General features: G+C 37.4%; 1 protein-coding gene across 1 annotated transcript in view; it reads left to right on the top strand.

The window, feature by feature from the left end:
* Positions 1-2,127: 2,127 nt before the first annotated feature.
* LOC120777680 (beta-1-syntrophin) overlaps positions 2,128-17,582 on the top strand; it is a 116,972-nt gene continuing 101,517 nt past the window's right edge. Inside the window, exon 1 of the mRNA XM_040109146.1 lies at positions 2,128-2,963. The gene's annotated coding sequence lies outside the window, so the exon portion shown is untranslated. The remainder of the gene's footprint in view (positions 2,964-17,582) is intronic.

The following is a 17,582-nucleotide window of genomic DNA, read 5'->3' as shown; positions in this document are numbered from 1 at the left end:
TTGGTCTCTGCAAAGAGCACGTGCAATTGGAACAGCTGACGCGCGACGAATTAAGAGAGCGCAAGGGTTACCGCCTCCTTTCGAGTTGAAAAAATATGATATAAAAATATATATGTATATATACTAACATAAAATGAAAAGCCACGTATCATAAAAAAAAAATTAAAATCGTTGATAGATATAATAACCAATATTTAACAATTTTATAAGCAAAATTCAATTTTCTTTTCAATATGATTGTGTGATAACCAATATATAACCATTTCATAACCAAGACTGAAAATTTTGTTTCAATATGAGTCTATGATACCCAATATATAACCATTTTATATGTTGCAAAAGCAAATGTTTTCAAAGTAAATTTCTATAAAAATAAAATATAATCTGATTTTTGATTAAGGTAGGTCACTCTACGCCACACCGCGCTCGCTCTCTTGTCGCTTGCATTAGCGCGCTCTTTCTTTAAATTTGTGAAACGTCAAACTGGTAGTAAATTGATTACAGCGCCCTGTGAAGGAATGAAATATTTGTATGTATGTATGTACATATGTATGCATGAATGGTTCTTATTTCAAATGATAGCTCATTGGCGCGAATTGCATCAGCAGAATTTTCACCAAAAATTCTTTGTAGCATTATTAACAAAAATGCAATTAGAGCTATTAAGTGTTAACGTTACACGCTTTAGCTACTGATATTCCTTTGCCAGGTATATACATATGTACATATGCACGAGCAAATTTCACACAGTATTTAATTGCGGGCTCAATTTCTGTAAACAAATATTTAAAATGCGACTTTATGTGTAAAAAAAAAATAATAAAAATAAATGTGTTGAAAAAATGATAGAATTTATTTATATTGAACCGTTAATTAAGAGGGCCATAAAGTGGCGCCTTAACGCTGCTGCTTGTTTGCAATGTAGTTTTTAATGTGTAGTTCCAATAAAACCAACAAATTTACAGCGCTAATATATACATAGCTGCAAAATTTAAAAGCTTCGACAAAGCTTTCTGTTAAATTAAAACTCTTTACAGCACTTGTTACTGTTAACTAAGTTGCGCTGAAGTTTGTCGCGGGTGACGCGATTTGGCGGTGCGGTTATGTCGCACACGAAATACAAAAATGGCACAACCCAAAATTTTCGTAATTGGTATTTGGGCGTAAAGCATCAATTTTAAGCTCTCATAAAACCCTCTCATACCATCTGGGAGGTAAAATTTAATGTCGCTGGCGTAATTAGTTATTGCTTTATTGTGCTTTTAGTAATTTTAAACAGTACCGTTATATGGGGAGTGAGCGAGGTTATCTTCCGATTTCAGCCATTTTCACACGTCGGTAGAAGTTCTTATGAGATTTGTACTCAGCAAATTTGGTTGCTGTAGCTTAAGTGAATTAGGAGAAATGTACATTAAAGCCATTAGAGGGCGGAAACACGCCCACTTTTTAAAAAAAGTTTGTCAGTTTGTGCTCCTTGCTATTGCGATTCCCTGTGCGAAGTTACAGTTCCACATCTTATTTTAGTGCTTAGTTATTGCGTCAAATTTTGTTAAGATATCTCGTCAAATAAAAAAGTTTTCCATACAAGAACTTTAATCCGATCGCTGAGTTTGTAGGGCAGCTATATACTATAGTGGTCCGATGTGAAAAATTTCATCGGATATTATAGCGTTGTTTTAGGCAATAATCTACGCAAAATTTCATGAAGATATCTCATCAGATAAGAAATTGTTTCATACAAGAATTTATGCTTGACCTTTCATTTTGTATGGCAGCTATATGTTATAGTGATCCGATATCGGTAGTTTCCAACAAATGAGCAGCTTCTTGAGTAGAAAAGTACGTGTAAAAAATTTCAGAGCGATATCTCAAAAACTGAGCGACTAGTAGTCATATGAAATAAAAATCCCGCATCCAAAAACAACATTTTAATTTAAGCTTAATTGGTTACTCTACAACGCAAGCACAGGATAAAAGAGAGCGTCACTGCAAACCAACACAACGCACACGAAGAGTGCGCGAGCCAGCACACTGTGCTCTATACAAGCTTTCCCCAATGCTATTGCTGCCTATTGGAGATTTAAAATTCGTTGCAGCGCCACTGCATAAACTCAGTTGCGAGCGAACATTCGCGGATAAAGGATGTGTAAATCGTGCGTGGGACGCATCGCGGCGGTTTAAAAGTGTTAAGTGTTATAATTATGTCTGTGTATGGACTGGTGCAATGTGTAAGTTTGTGTTGATTTGTGTGTGCGCGCGGCGTGGTGGCGTGGGTGTTGACGCGTATCCCCGCAAATAGTGGTGCCAATAAAGTGAATAATATTAAAGTGCATTTGTGTAAAAAAAAAATTTGTTGGACTTGTGCTTGAAATTGTATATGAAGTGTGCAAATTTGCGTATTTAATGAAGCAACAAAACGGCGTCGCGAGACTTCCGGAAAAACACGAGCTGTGGAAAATCAAAGAGTGCAGACGCAATTGTTGTTGCTGCATATAATTTATTGTGTGCGACGCGCGACCGACTCTATATGTACGAGCGTAGAAGTATGTAAATTGGCGTACCAATACATCGGCAATATTTCGCATACACACGCACAAAAGGCACTTAAAAAAGCTCGCGTTTGTGTGTCGGCGTTGGCGTCGGGACTCCTCTTCCTTGTTGTGTGCCTGAAGGAAGCGTGTTGAAAGTGGCGCAGTAGCGAAAAATTGCGCAGGCGCTGTGCACGGCATGCCTGCTGTGTGATTATTTATGACGGAATAATAATAATAATAGGAAAGCAAAAAGAAAAAAAACAATAATAATAAAAACAAAAATAGAAAATTTGGTAATTTTAATCCAAAAAATTTGTGATAGTGCAAAGTGTTTAATTGAAAATATTTGTTGACACATTTTTTTTGTCTGTGAAGGCCCTTGAGTAACAACGTGGTGTTGGCATGTAAACAACGAACATTTGGCTAAAAAATGTAAGTAGATTTTATTAAAGGTTTACTATATACATATACATACATATGCATATACATATGTATATATCGTCACCTAAAGTGCAAAACAACGTATTATCAAAAAAATTTAAATGGAGGTTTTTATTGCTTATGATTCACTACGTCATATTATATACGTAGCATATGGTTATAACCAATATGTAACCAATTTATAACCAATATATAACCATTTGATAACCAAAACTCAAATTTCATAATAGTGTATAATAACAAATATAAAACTATTTTGTAATAAAAACTCTAATTTTGTTTCAATACAAGTGTATGATAACCAATATGTAACCATTTCATAACCAAAAGTCAAATTTTTTTTTAAATTTTAGTGGTTCTATTATATCGTTTTTCTTCTGCATGTAAATTTATGAAAAGTGGTGTTACGTTATTTTGCATTTTAAGTGACGCTCTACATCTAAATTTATTGTAAAATCTCCCTCCATTACATACCTACATACATACATATGTGTTGTCTACGCTCAGTTCGCAGCAAACTTAAAAGCGCGAGCTTGGTTTGCCTAGAGAAAAAAATATTTTGCTCATAGTTGTTGACAAAAAATATCGCATTTTTATTATTATCACTTGGCTATCGAGCGCTTGCAATTAAAGCCGCTTCATTTCATAAGTTTGCTCGTTTTTCTCAACTCTCAGCGCGCTTAGCCGCCTTAGACCCCGAAGGAATTTTTTTCTGTCTTAAGGCATTTTTTTTAGACTGCCAACAGTCTACCAACATTCGTGCTTTTTAATCGTTGAATGCAAAGTGCCGTTAGCGCGCTGTGGCGTTGGCGGTGGGTGTCAATAGTGGCGTTGGCGACAATGGAGAGAAAGTCTCCAAAGAGCGGCGCTCTGCAAATAGTAAATAGAGCGCGCTATTCTTGTAGAGTTTTACTCGCTACACGTATGGGTTGTAGAAAAACGTAATTGTGAAAAGTAATTCTCTCTCTCCCTCTCTCTTTCATTGCTTTGCCACCCTACACCCCACAACTCTGCCGCCTCACCCTTATATGTATGTACATATTCAGACATGCACGCGCACTACGCGGTTGTAGAGCTTTTCATTCAAAATTGTAAAGTTGTTTTTGTTGTTGCACTTACACTGCCTCATTCACCGTTAGCGTTGCTACAGTTGTTGTTGTTACAAAGGCAGCCACCCACTACGAGGAATCACAATTAAAGCTACGCCATGCGGCACAAACCAAAACCTACTCATTTACTCAGGCGTACTTACTACACATGCCTCTACGAGACCGCATTCTTCTGCGCTATACAAATAGCTTATTACTATGACCATATACGAACTGTATATTATTTAATTGTATCGCTTTTGTTTTTTGTTGTTGTCTGTTTTTAACTTCACATATTCCTTGCTGTACTCAGCACTTTGTAATGCCTTATCACTGTGTGTTAATAATTTACATGGCGAGCGCACACATAAATTTAGCAAGACATTGCACATGCCGGCTGGAAACTGTGAAACGTTGATTCCTGAATCCTTCAGCATACTTAGTAGCGCGCTCTCTTTCTCTCTTCCTCTCTCTCTCTCTCCCACACCAACTTGGGTGTGTGTGTTTGCCGCTTGGCTTGCATTGTTCTTTGCTGCTGAGCCGTCGTCGGCTGCAGGAAAGCTGGCAGGAAATGGTATGGCTGCAGCTGCGACTGACTGACTGCCATTGTCCTCGTCGCCGACATTGCGTTCGTTGACATTTTCGCTTTTACGCCTCCAATTCCTTGCCAGTCTTCAACGGCGTTGGCTTTGTTTCGCATGGCAAATGCGAGAGTCGGTGCAATTTTCTTGGCAATAACCGGTTAGTGATTGCTTTAAGAGGGTGCATTCTAAGGGGAGGTCAGTATGTGTAGTTGCAGTAGCGTGTTGTTGTTGCTTTTGCGCGTACTAGTGGCCAAGGTTTGGTTGGCATGTAAGCTTTATATCTATGCTTATTACAATTGCAACTGCTCACATGGCGTCTATTGCTCTTGTTGTTTTTGCACTTGCTCTTGCCCTTGAGCGTTGTTTAGGTATCAATTACGCAGACAATGCACGTTGATTGCTCCACATCGACAATGAATGACACAATTTCAGCATGCTCCCAGTGCGCTTACAACTAGTTACATATCTTCATAAATGTGGTTGGAAGACAAGCCAGCGCAAAAAGGCCAACAGCTATGGAACTAACGTCAAACCTTGTGGCAGCAGACCGACATATTCCCAAATTGAAATGTAATGAAATTATTATGGCAGAAGTGCATATGCAATGGTTATTAATTTACTGTCAAATATAGCTTAGTTAATGGAAATGAATAAACTTTACACAGTTTATAGAGCATGTTGCATACTTTTAGGCATAAATGAGCAGCGTTATACGTTTCTATATACTAGTAAATTAGTCCCTCAGTTTTTGAAAGATCAATTTGAAATTTCGTTTATATGCTTTTCTCCACAAGGAGCTGCTCATTTGTCAAAACCGGTATCGGTGCACTATAACATATAGCTGCCATAAAAACTGAACTATAAAATTAAGTTCTTGTATGAAAACTTTTTTATTTGTTGAGATAACTTCACGAAATTTGGTATGGATTTTTGCCTCATAAAGCGCTTCGATATCTAAAGAAAATTTTCATATTCGATTACTATAGCATAGTAAGGCATACATACGATGGACTTCAAGTCCATCAGCCCCTCCTTCTTTTACTATAAACTCTAAAGAGACTGATGGGCTGGTACATAAGGAATCGCTTTGTGGGTGTAAAGAAGCCGTTGGAGGAAAGGTGCAGTGAGCTTCTTTATGGATGGGTCAAAGCTTGGGTGAAGGTTGGTGGAGGAGTTTGCTGTAAGGGTCTCTCTATCACCTCCAGCTGCAGACTTCTAATTATTGCAGTGTTTTCCAGGCCAAGGTTGCAGCCATTAAGGTAGTAGTAGATTTGCAGCCCCGGAGTGCAGCTTCTGAAAAAAAAAATTCTGAAAATTGACCATCCCCTTACATAGCAGAGCGGCGATACTAGCCTTGAAATCATTAACAGTGCATTCAGAGCTGTTCAAGGAGTTCTTAACCGCCTTATCAATAGCGGGATCTTTATGATTAGACTGGTGTGATGAGGTAGCAAGAAAAGGCACTCTAGAACCGCTATCCTCAGATTTAGAGGGGGTTGCTGTTCCCGTATCCTCTTGTGTTCTACTACTAGATAGCTGGGCTTCACGGCAGCTTGGCCAGCGCTGGGTCACCATCGTTACATACGCTGTCGCGAAGGCCTTTTGGGCCAAGATGGATCCCAAGAGATTTGGTGATATCTTTGCCCTCAATAAAACTAACCTGTGCCTAGTTTTGGGGCCTTTAACAAGCCATCGTCTTGTTGGTGTCCACGCAGTAAGGCTGGGAATCCTACCAGATGCCATCTGCAGAAGCTGTGCGGAAAAATGAGTTGGAAACAACTCAACGCTTCCTTCTTGACTGTCCCACGTCTGTCTTAATTCCCAAAATCAAGTCCTTGTAAATAAAACTCTATTATATGACGAGATATCTTCACGAAATTCGGCACGAACTCGTAGTTCGCATGCCCCAATTTGCTCCGGCCTTAAAAGCATCTGGTATCGCATTCTTTTGCGTTATAGTATGAGCCGTTATACAGTCGGACATTTTTCAAAAGTCTAAAATCCGTTAAGCGGCGAATACCGAAATGCCGCTTGAAATGCCAGCAGCGCAGTAAGCTCTTCCCTTGCGCAGTTGAAAAATATTGTGGCCGGAAATGAAGCCTTTAAGACTTTAAATGCATATATTTAACTGAAAATATATTCATACATGAAAGACCACTGCAATGCGGTGAGGCTGTAGCGCAAACTACAAATAGAAATAGAAATTTTAGAATAAGCGTTCATGTATGTGCACACCTATATATATGTACATACATATGTATTAACATACGTTTGTAAGTGAAAAAAGCTTTAGAGACAATGAAACCGAAAAAGGTTTTGGACAAAAGTGCAATACAAATTAGACAAAAATAAAAGATGATATGAAATAAAATAATGGCTGCGGCATGAAGGGATTACAGCTGGCAGGCAGCTATGGCAGAGCATGAAAATGCAGCTGCACATATACATGCATATATGCATATATGTATATGTATGTAAGCAAATAACGGTAATAGCGACTGAATACAGTTGGCCATTACGGAGGGGAACATAGTGTATAGTGTTTGCAGAGTAATTTAAGTTAGTTACTCACGCCGAATTGCGTTAAAATGCTGCCCTTCTATGGGAGGTAGAACAAACTAGTCACACATACTTACATATATACATACATTCATACATATTTATATATATATGAACAGCGCTTTTGGCAAAGCGTAGAAATGAACTTAAGTTACAGGGCATTATGCAGGGATTACATGTTTAAATAATTCGACTCGTAAGCGACACATGACACACCGACATACGGACGGGCGCCAATACACAAGCCAACACACCTGGAAATATTAAGTTGTTGTAGCAGTGCATGTTGCTCAATAACTAGATTTTTACAAAAATGTGTGTTTCTCAGTGAGTCCGTAAGTAAATTGCAACTTTAATATGCTTTGAATTATTAGTAAACGATTTTTCGTTGCTTTTTGTTGTAATTTCTGCTAGATAAAGAATTTTTTAAATAATTGCAAACGAAATTACGGTAGATGATCGGTACATTTCATATTCTATAGACATGAATGTTACTAAAATTTTGTTCGTCTTTTGTTTCCTTTACTTAAGTAAGGCTTATACACTGGATTGTTGATATTTAATAAGAATGGCAGCAATAAATGCGCATGAAAGTCGGCACCTCTTTAAGTTGGTTAGCAAAAAGTTTCGAACTTATGCCATAATTTTAGCAGAGAACGAGAAAAAAGTGTACTTCGGCTGCCACAAAGCTATAATACCCAACAAAATAAAGAAGTTTTCATACGAGGACTTGATTTTGATCGTTCAGTTTGTATGGCAGCTATATGCTATAGTAATCCGATCTGAATAATGCCCTAGTATATTAAAGCGCTGCCATAGCCAATACTTCTTACACAATTTCGTGATAATATCTTGTAAATTAAAAAAGTTTTTCATACAAGAACTTAACTTTGATCATTCAGTTTGTGTGGCAGCTATACGCTATAGTTATTCGATCGGTAAAATATCTTCGTGTATTGAAGCAATGCTTTGGAGTATAATTCATGCGAAATTTCGTGAAACTATCTTGTCAAATAAAAAAGTTTTCCATACAAAGACTTCATTCCGATCGTTCAGTTTGTATGGCAATTATATGCTACGGTGGTCCAATATCGACGGCTCCAGACAAATAAGCTGCTTTTTGAAAGAAAAGAACGTGTGCATAATTTCAGATCGATATCTCTAAAACTGACTTGAAGAAACTACACAAGTGCATATATATTCGCCACTCATATTTAGAATAAAGCATTTTTGTAAGCGAAAATTGTTGCGGCAGGCAGTGTGAATCACCTGTCTTCGTGCTAATACCTCGAACGCATACAAATTATTCAACGTTGATTAATTATAGCCGCACATTTTCGCACATTTATACATATTTACGAATACAGCTGTGATTGGTGGCACAGAAGTATCTAAGCTTGTTGAGTTTTCGGCGCGTGTTCGGTAGCGCAAATCAGGCGTTTATGTACTTAATTACATAAGCGCTTCTGTGTTTTATGTTTTTGTTTTCGCGCCATACTCCAGCTCGCACGCGGCAATACATAAACGTATCAGTGGCGCTGCTGCTTGCATGCTTATGCGCCGTTACTCATACGCCCCATGCTGCCCGTTATAGGCTGTGTGCTGATTTGCGGTGTAGCACATTGCAATTCATACACCAAAGTTGGCAGATACACATTTGCATGCGTGCTTCATTTCATTTAATTTGACGTTTAGCGCCTGTAGTTATGCAATAATAATTAGACATTGAATGTTTTGCAGCTGAAAATGTATGAAGTCTGCTCGCACTCAAGAGCGCAGGCACTACACACACATCCCCGCGTATCACACCGTTTTCTCACCCCTTCGTAATTTATTGTGTCAACAGTGTGCTATGAGCTTAGCGAGAAAAGCCCTCCAGCTGTGAGGTGTTTTGCCAGCGGTGTGGCAACTCGTTCAGCGGTACGTGGGGCTTTCACACTCTTTGATCGATGATTATTGTTGCTTGTAATGACATTTACATGAGTTTTGGATTATCGATAATTACGAGCAATGTGATTGATTACTTTCTTGCGGCTAAGTACCGGCGCTTCGGTGTGGGCCACAGTCGCACGAGGTGAGCAGGTAATCGAGGTGTTGATTCTGATTGCTTTGCAAGTGCGCGACGATTGTCCCACGCTCATGTCAATCGTCACAGTCGAAAAGTCATGTCGCCAGCGCCAATTTGTTGGCGAAAAACCGTTTGTTGATGATTTAGTAATAAATTTCAAAAGACGGCGGGAGTTCAGTGTGGGTTTTAGGGGCATAAAAAGTCGATTATGTATATTAAAGAGCTTTTGAGTGTACTAAAGCAAATTTTGTGATTGATTAATAATGTGTAATGATGAATTGCAATTTTATTAAAATTTGGAAGCATGTCAAAATGTAGCGGAGCGAAATTTATTTCTTTATTTTTATTATTTTTTTAATCCTATGACATGCCTCACATATTTTTCCAAAGTTTCAAGGTAATCGCAAAACAAAGTGTTGGTGATAAAATTTTTGAAAGAGCGGCCCGCCAGGATCGTGATCGTATTTTTCTCGAAACATAGTTTGAATAGTCGGTGCTCAAGATTTCAGGAACTGGAGAAGCGATCTTCTAAATAAGATAATTGATTGAAGACTGTATATTTTTGAGATGGCAGAATCCTTTTGACCAAATATTGGTAAAATAGGTCAATATTTCACTTAGCCTTTCCCTTCAAAGACACAGATAAGTAGAACATGAATTAAATTACAGCGCTATCGAAACATAGTTTGAGCCACTAAACCTTTCGTCAAAGACGCAGACACCAAAATGTGAACTACAGTGCATAAAGCTGATTAAAAGAATTTTTACCGAAATTCAAAACGCGGATAATATTTTTGAGATTTTAGCATTCTTTGTACCAAAAATAGGTAAAATAGGTTAATATTTCCATTAGCCTTCCTTTGCAAGGAGTCAGACACCAAATATGTGGACCCTAATGAATTTTGCAAATTTTTTTTTTGCCGAAAATCAATTCGAAGATAATATTTTTGAGATCGCAGCATACCTTGGACCAAAAATGGGTAAAAATCTGGTCTATATTTCTCTTAGCCTTCCCTTACAAGAACCCAGACACCAAATATGTGGGCCTCAGTAGATATGTCTGATTTTTTTTTTTACCGAAAATCAACCAAACCAAACCAAAACTGCGTATAATCGCGGCAATATTTTTCTTCGCCTTTTATTTTAACTACCCAGACACCAAATATTGGAACCTCACTGCATAAAGCTGATTTCTTTTTACCGAAAATCAAGTCGAGAATAATATTTTTGAGATAACAGCATTCGTTGACCGAAAGTGGGTAAAATCGGGGCAATATACCCCTATCCTTCCGAAAATCAGTTCGAGGCGTGCATTTTTGCTTTTTTTTACCGAATTTATTTGTGACGACAGCTAGCCCTTGTACCGAAAATGAGTAAAATCGGGTCAATACTTTTCTTCGCTCCCATTTACTTTATATAAATAGTTTTTAAACTTCCGGTTGACTTTTTTTACTTTTTAATAACATTCAGTTGCCTAAAATGGATGAAATCAGTGCAATACTTTCTGTAGTTTAGTTTAAAGTTTTCCCAACACCTGAAAGTATTTACTCGCTTTTGATCCTTACGGGAGTCTAAAATGTTTGGTTAGACCCGAACTTATATCTTTCGTACTTGTTCACATATATATATATATAAATACATACTGTGAAGCGATAGTGTAAATATCGGAGCAAATTTCTACCGACCCTGGAGTTTTCAGGGCGGCTCTTAGTGTTCTGGAACAATTTTTAAAGATTTTTTCGCCAAAAATCAATGTATTAGTGAAAGCGCATTCTTGATTCTCCCCGTATTCCTGTTTTCTCTGTACGACCCTGCATAACTATACTTTAAAGTCTTGTTCTTAGGTGCTCATTCACCAAAAACACAAGCTGTTCAGCTTAGCGTCGACATAGCTAATGAATCAACCAACCCAACTTACCCTTTTTAATTGAAAAGCATTAAATATTCGTTTGAAGTAAAGTTAATTTTACTAAAAACCTGAAAGCATAATTTAATTCGAGGTCGAAATCGACGAAAATCGAAGACAAAAAGTTAATTTCTGCGCAAAAAAGGGCATGTGGCAGCTAAAGGCGAAGGCGAGACTCAACCACATACCATAAAAGTGGAAGAAATTTTAATTTGCCTTTTACTGGCAGACAAAAATGTTAGCAAGTCATAAGAATTCCTTACGAACGACTGAAACATTCAACTAGAAGCCTGACTGACTAACCGGGTGGCACTGCCACCTACGTGAATTCGGTCATGAACGATGAAAAGTGGCACAAAGGCTATAGCAAGACATTTTCCTCACACAATAAGCGACCTTCATACATTTTTCATACACAAGTATTGACCGATTGAACAAGCCGGTATGTGAAATACCTTGCGCTTGTGCTTGTGAGTTGTGACAACCTTTGGACACAAGCAGAGCGAATGCTTCATTGAAATGCTGTCGCTTTGTATGTACCTACTTAAAAGTCAACTAGCAATGCTATCAGCAATAATTTTATTTGCATTGCCATGCACAGACGGACTCATGCGGAGTTCCACGGTGTGTGTGTGTGTGTGTGTGTGAGTAAGCTAGAATTCGTCACGTATACGTCGTGTGGGCCGAAACTCTACTTGGCCACACTAGACTCCAAGTGATTTGTAGCGCTGTGTTGCATGTGCTTGGGATTTTGTTTATTTGTTTTTGTTATTACAGCTGTCATTGTATTATATTGTCAAATGCAAATGGAATTATAGGAAATGACAAACAATAAACCGATAATACAATGTTGAGAAGTCAACTGCACAACGGTGAGTGAGCGAGGAGGCTAGCATAATACGGCGTTGTGTGAAACTGGCTGAGAATGGTCAATTTGCCAAATACTCAAGCAAAGTAGACGAAAAGGCTCAACGGTAGACATGATAGTAAAGCACACACTGACTAAAATATTGATATTTCGTAAACATACAGTGCCTGCAGTGTGTTTATATTCACAAACTTTGTGGAATCATACTGACAAGTGCCAAGTATAAATGCATATACTCGTTTCTAATATTCATGGTTGTACAAGTGTTAGCTCTGATAGCAAAATGGAAATGTCAAATTTCCGTTGACATGCCACGTTGCGTACTGCGTTGTAGGTGAGGTGGTGTCGAAAACTGGATAAAATAGGATAAAATAGTTGCCAAAATACTTATCACTCGTTTCTAAGGAAATAAGTGAGTCTTTGATGTGTCAAGTTATCCCTTGTCAAGTGTCAAGACAGTGCTTTGGTGGAATTAAACGAAATGTGCCGAAGTGTGTAGAACAACAAAAATCAAAAAAAAAAAACAAAAATAAAAAAACGTGGTTTTTGGTTGCACCGAAGCAAGTAGTTTCCATAGAAGAACTTCATTTTGATTGAACAATTTGTATGACAGCTATATGCTATAGTAGTTCGATCTAGAAATTTTTTTGAGATAATGTAGAGTTGCCTCGGGTAATATTCTTAGCCAAATTTCGTGCAGATATCTCGTCAAATAAAAGAAACTTTTCATACAAAAACTTAATTTTGATCGTTCAGTTTGCATGGCAGCTATATGTTATAGTAATCCGATATGGAAAATTTCTTCAGATATATTAAAGCAATATTTTGAATAAAAATTTGTGTTGAATTTTGTGCAGATATATTCTAAAATAAAAAAGTTTTCCATACAAGAACTTAATTTTGTTCGTTCAGTTTGTATGACAGCTATATGTTATAGTAATCCGATTTGAACATTTTTTTTTGCATAATGTGTAGTTCCTATAGGTAATAGTTAATACCAAATTTCATAAGGATATCTCCTCAAATAAAAAAGTTTTTCATACAAGAACTATATTTTGGAGCGTTCAGTTTGTATGGCAGCTATATGCTATATTGGTGCAGCTTTTTCAGGAGAAAATGACGTGTGCGAAATTTCAGATTAATAGTTCAAAAAATTAAGGACTATTCCGCATATATACATTCTATATATTAAAAAAAAAATAAAATCATTAATCATACTTGCATATATACTATACATATATACCTATATATTAGCTGAGATATTTATTTCGCCATGCATGCGTTCACTATGTTTGTATATTCGAAATATTGTTGTGCAGTCAAGCTTAAGCTCTTATTGGTTGACACTGCATTGTTTGACTTGTCTGACCAAAAGCGGCAGCAACAACGCACAACCAAACAGGCGTAAACATTTTTATCACGTACTGCATCGTAGGAGCTCGGCAATATCTCCGGTGAGCGAACATAAATGAATTATGACACAAATTGCAGTCATTGCCGACGAAAGGGCAACCGCAGTTACACACATGCATACCCACACACACACACACACAGGAACAAACAGTGGGAAGTGGGCGTAACGGCAAATATTTGTCTGACGGCAAGCACAGCTAGGCACGCGGACCCAAGCGTAGCTGTGAGTGGTAGCTATGCTTCAAAAGTGATATATATCTGTTCAGCCCACATATCCAAGAAGATAAGCTTTGTAATTTACATATATCCACATAAATATATATCAACGTATAATATGTTGTAATTGTTGTTGTTTATGTTGGTGTCTTTATTATTATTGCAGCAGTTGCTGTCGACGCAGCTGATGTTTACTGCCACTGCAACAAATTCGACAAATTCATGTTGCATGTTGCATGCCGCATCTCTGTGTGTATGTGTCTGTTTGTTGTTGTTCCTTTTGCTGTTGGTATTTTTACTATAATTTTTAAATGTCAGCAGTTAACAGCAAATGAAATAAATGCAATAAGTGCAAACTTGCAACAAATCACAGCAACAGTAGACAGTTGCACACATGTCAGTCAAAAAGTCAACGCCCAAACAAAAGCTGCTAGACAAGACACAGGCACAGCCACAACAACAAATGCAGGCAGTAACTGTTTGGCCGCTGTAGGGTGCTGCACACAGTTGGCTTGGCAAGGCATTGGCTTATGTGCCTCAGTATTTGACTAAAGTACAGCCAAAGTAGCATTTGCAACACGCCAACAAAAGTCGACAGCTCAGAGCCGCGTACAAGCACAGCAACAAAAAGTGTGGCAAATGCCGGTTAAGCAGCAATGCAAATCATTTGTGCGCCAGTATCATCAATTTTGTGGCTATTGCAGCTAGGTTTTTATTAAAGTTGTGGCAGCTCCGACTAAACAAATCCACCACTTAGTACTAATATTAAAGCGAATATTTTGTGACCAGCTTTTTTCTAACGCCACTTTTTTCTTGTGGCAATGAAAGTTTATTTTTCTTATATATGACCGGATGGCTTTCCGAGAATCTTCCCCTTCAGTTTCTCACTCGAAAATGGTATATTCCCAACTGCTTGGAAATCTTCCTATCTCTATCTTTTTTACAGGAAAGGTCCCAGGTCTTATGACTCCAACTATAGACTAATTTATATAGTATCCGCACTGGCTTAACTCTTTGAAAATATAGATTTTCCTCAACTCACTGCATTCTTTAAGAATAAATATGATCACCTGCAAACAGCACGGTTTCGGGTTCACAACTTCCAATTTATCTATTTGCGGCAGTTATCTATACGAAGCCCTAAACAACAGTCAGACCGTTCATACCGTCCACACGGACTTCAACAAAGCATTCGATAGGGTGGACTACGGTATCTTTCTAAATAAACTAAGCAGATACGGCATTCGATATAATGCAAGATGAATCCAATCAGACCTAATTGGAAGCTAATTTCAAGTTAAAGTTGATTGACAGCTATCTACCAAGCATGATTTGAGCTCAGAAGTGTCCCATCACACCAAGGTCCAACTCTATTTAATCGTTTTGTAAACGATATTGGTGATAACTTTCAGTCTGAATATCTGTTTAATGCAGATGATTTGAAGATATTTAGTACGATAACTAGTGAACAAGACACCGATGTTTTCCAGAGCGATATCGACAAGCTATCTAGTGCCACAAAACAACTAGATTTGAACATTAAAAAGTGTGTATACGTATCATACTCAAGGTTAGACTCTTGAACGTCAGTTAATTATAACTAGTCGTATTCGTTTTTCCGGGGATACCAAATTCAGACATCGCGGCTTAAAGGCAGCTTCTTTTCGCACTGTCGAGAGCGGCTTTCGATCCTATTTTCATGGATCTTTTCCAAGCATTGGCGCATGGTGAATATCTGGCCTGTTAATGATTTTCCAGGTCAGAAGCCACACTTATAAGGTCCAATCAGTTCGTTGACGGTGAGGTTTAATCTTTCACACAAACGCTCGATAGTACCTTATATGCGATGTTGAGCAGGCTTATTCCACGGTAGTTGGCGCATATTGTGGGGTCTTCCTTATTGTAGATTGGGCAGATTACACTTAAATTCTAAGAGACAATAATCACATGCCGAATTTTATTGTACCAAAACTACTACTACTCATGGAATGTAAGTACTGAGTGGAAAAATAATAAATTGTTTTTTTCTAACAAAAGCAGGCAATATATTCGAATGAAAATAATTGTATTTATTTTAATATTGTCAGCTGTATAAAAGTGCAAATCCAACCGAATTCAAATATTAAAGCTGGCAAATTAAAACCTTGCTCAAATATGACAATTTTTATTTTCTTTAGAGATTTATGTGGTAATTTTTGCTTAGTAAAAAGGAGGGAGGATAAACATACATATATACATATATGTTACATATCTACCCCTAACAATACATCAATAAAAATCAGCACATTTATGTAGTTTTTTATGCCGTTATTATGCATGTATAGTATGTGCTATGCTCTGCCGTTGATTGTGCAAAATATGCATGTTTTATAATGCCGCAAAGCATGTTTGCTATTCGCAGCACTTTTTATTGTTGTTGATGCTATTTAAATTTTCAATATGCCATCAAATCTGACAGTAATCCTCGCACTTCGAGTGCAACGCTACGAAACAAAACAAAATTGTATTATACTTATAATATTTGATAATAAAAACTTTGATGTTAAAACAAATGATGCTGCAAACCGGACTGTTTTTATGGAAAATGATATGTAAACATTATAAAAATTTTAAAATTGAAAAGCCAAAGGAATACAGAAAAAAGCATATTAAGAACATCGATTTTGTTGTTAAGTCCCTAACTTAACATCTACAAAATGCATTATCGCAAAAGGTAAAGCAAAAGTACACAGTTGCTGCAGTACAGTGGTGTTTGAATTAAAACGAATATTTGTATGACAGCTACATACGAGTAGATCTTTGGAGATTCTATCTTTGCTTCAGGCATTAATCCATACCAAATTTCATGAAGATATCTTGTCAATTAAAAGAGCTTTTCATACAAAACCTTGATTTTTATCGTTCAGTTTGTATGACAGCTATATGATATAGTGGACCGATATGAAAGTTTTTTATTGATATTATAGCAATGCTTTAGGCAATAATATTTAGAAAATTTCGTGAAGATATCTCGTCAAATAAAAAGGTTTTCCTTACAGAGACTTAATTATGATTGTTCAGTTTGTATGACAGCTATTTATATGCTATAGTGGTCCGATATAAACAATTCTTTCAGGCTTTTTATCGTTGCTTTAAGAAATAAGATGTGCCAAATTTCATGAAGATATTTTTTCAAATAAAACAATTTTCCATATAATGGCTTGGTTTTAATCGATCAGTTTGTATGCCAGTTAAATGCTGTAGAGACCAATTTAGGCTGCTTCGACAAATGGGAAGTGTAGAGAAGGAAGTGTGCGAAATTTCACAGCGATAGCTCAAAAACTGAGATACTAATTTGCGGATAGATAAACGGTCATGGCTGAATCAGCTCAGCTCGTCACGCTAGTCAGGTTCAGACGGTTGGTAAATAGAACCATGTGTAGAAGTTTACGCCAGTGAGGAAAGTTCTCTGAGGATGGGGTCAGACGTTTTCCTTCCTGAAACTTGGTGACAAACTTAAAATACCCTGTGCTTATGTAGAACAACTCTGATCAAATTTTATACATTTTAGCACTAAGCTTGTCTCATTTAGCACTGATTGGAAGGATACCTCAACGCAGCTTTAAAAAGTTAGAAATACACATACTCGTATTTATAATAATAATATATTAATATTTTTTAACGTGTGTTACTCCAACATGCTATTTGACCCGCAAATACCGAGGTTAGAACTCAAAAATTCTGTCGTTTGGTTGTACTTGGCGCGTCCTCATTGCTGTGGCAGCGTTATATTTCGCTATTTGCCATACATACCTCCACGTAACTCGCACAAATACGGCAAATTTGCACAACAGTTCGTACACCACTTCGTACACCGTTACATGCAGTCGTCGCTGCAACCACCACCCTGGCCATGCTAGCTTGGCTGA

The sequence above is a fragment of the Bactrocera tryoni genome, chromosome 5 (genome assembly GCF_016617805.1).
Source record: "Bactrocera tryoni isolate S06 chromosome 5, CSIRO_BtryS06_freeze2, whole genome shotgun sequence".
Lineage (NCBI taxonomy): Eukaryota > Metazoa > Arthropoda > Insecta > Diptera > Tephritidae > Bactrocera > Bactrocera tryoni.
This window is presented reverse-complemented; position numbering and strand designations above follow the sequence as displayed.